Here is a 2219-nt window from a genome sequence, read left to right as displayed (position 1 = left end):
TTCACTTCAGTTTGGATTTCTTCTGTATTTCTAACTCTTTAATGAATTCACTCTTTGTGTTGTTTTCAGAATTTTATTTAGGCATCTGTGTTTCCTTGGGCTTTAATCAGGAGTTTATTACTATTCTCAAATTCAATCAAAGGTTTAATTGTCACATCTTTGAACTCTGAGTGTTCTGAAGATATTTATCATTGTTTGTTGGAATTTTGTGTCTTCAGATTCATCTCAGTTGTTTTTATTTCGGATTATCACAATAGGATCCATAATCTTTGGGGAAAGAAGACATATTGTCTCATGTTTTCATACTACCTCTGCTTTGTAATAGGACCTGGGCATCCAGAGACTGATACTTCACTGTATCATTTGATATGAGTTTCCAGCCTCCCTGTTGAATGAATTTTCATACTTTTTGCTATTATTCTAACTAGGCTCTTTGGGAATCAGATGGAAGTTTGATTTTTCAATGTTTCAGAAAGTTCATGTTGTTTCATGAGACCTGTAAAGTTTAGCATGATTAAGCTATACCTCTATGGTCACTGGAATGTAACTAGCCATGTCCTGGAGCAGGTGGCCAGAGTGGGGCTACCATCGGTAGCCATTTGTGTTTATTCTTGGGCAAGACCCCAGGGCACACAGACATTGTCTTAACTGTAAAATTGTCACTTCTATGAAAAGTCTCTGTCCTGGGGTAGCCAAGAGGGAGTAAATAAGAATATAATCTAAAGTTCCTTGTGTAAGGAACTCTTCATCCTCACTTTCACAGAAAGATAAGAAGGTAATTGTGACTGCAAAAGATGACTAGAAAAGAAAGAAGTAAGAAGAGGTAAACGCAAGAAGAACAGCATGAAATAAAATTAAGAAGAGAGGGTCGGCTCTCTGCTCCTACCTGTTCCAGAGACAGCTGCATCTTCTTGTGCAGTGCCAGCCTTGTCCTGTAGACAAAATGGTGACGGTCGATGCGAACAGATTTGGCCATATTGGGTGCCTGGTGATCAGGGCTGCCATCTGCTCTCCACCTGGAAAAGTGGAGATTCTTGTCATCAACGGCCCCTTAATTGACCTCAACTACGTGGTCTGCATGTTCCAGTATGACTCCACCCATGGCAAATTCAATGGCACAGTCAAGGCTGAGAATGGGAAGCTTGTCATCAACGGGAAGCCCATCACCATCTTCCAGGAGCGAGACCCTGCTAACATCAAATGGGGTGATACCTGTGCTGAGTTTTGTGGAGTCTACTGGCGTCTTCACCACCATGGAGAAGGATAGGGTCCACTTGAAGGGTGAAGCCAAAAGGGTCATCATCTCCACACCTTCTGCTGATGCCCCCATGTTTCTGATGGGTGTGAACCTTGAGAAATATGACAACTCACTCAAGATTGTCAGCAATGCATCCTGTACCACCAACTGCTTAGCCCCCATGGCCAAGGTCATCCATGACAACTTTGGCATCGTGGAAGGGCTCATGACCATTGTCTGTGCCATTACTGCCACTCAGAAGACTGTGGATGGCCCCTTTGGAAAGCTGTGGTGTGATGGCCTTGGGACTGCCCAGAACATCATCCCTGCATCCACTGGTGCTGCGAAGGCTGTGGGCAAGGTCATCCCAGAGCTGAATGGGAAGCTCACTGGCTTCCATGTTCCGTGTTCCTACCTCCAATTTATCCATTGTGATTCTGACATGCCACCTGGAGAAACCTGCCAAGTATTATGACATCAAGAAGCAGGCATCTGAGGGCCCACTGAAGGGCATCCTGGGCTACACTGAGGACCAGATTATCTCCTGCGACTTCAACAGCAACTTCCATTCTTCCACCTTTGATGCAGGGACTGGCATTGTTCTCAATGACAACTTTGTAAAGGTCGTTTCCTGGTATGACAATGAATACAGCTATAGCAACAGGGTGGTGGACCTCATGGCCTACATGGCCTTCAAGAAGTCAGCCACCCTGGATCACCCACACCACAAGGACAGTGAGAGCAAGAGAGAGGCCCTTAGTTGCTGAGGAGTCCCTATCCTAACTCAGCCCTGAACACTGAGCATCTCCCTCACAATTTCCATCCAAGAACCCCATAATAACAGGAGGGGCCTAGGAAGACATCCTTACAGTCTTGGATACCATCAATAAAGTTCACTGCACGCACACACACACACACACACACACACACACACACACACACACACACACACACACACACACAAAAAAAAAAAAAGAAAGAA

At 44.8% G+C, this 2219-nt stretch overlaps 1 pseudogene; it reads left to right on the top strand.

Annotated features, from left to right (window-relative positions):
* The first annotated feature begins 943 nt into the window (after window positions 1-943).
* Window positions 944-2004, top strand: LOC110300891 (annotated as a pseudogene).
* The last annotated feature ends 215 nt before the right edge of the window (window positions 2005-2219 follow it).

Source organism: Mus caroli, chromosome 8 (assembly GCF_900094665.2).
Source record: "Mus caroli chromosome 8, CAROLI_EIJ_v1.1, whole genome shotgun sequence".
NCBI lineage: Eukaryota > Metazoa > Chordata > Mammalia > Rodentia > Muridae > Mus > Mus caroli.
The sequence above is the reverse complement of the archived record's forward strand: the minus strand, read 5'-3'. Positions and strand labels throughout refer to the sequence as shown.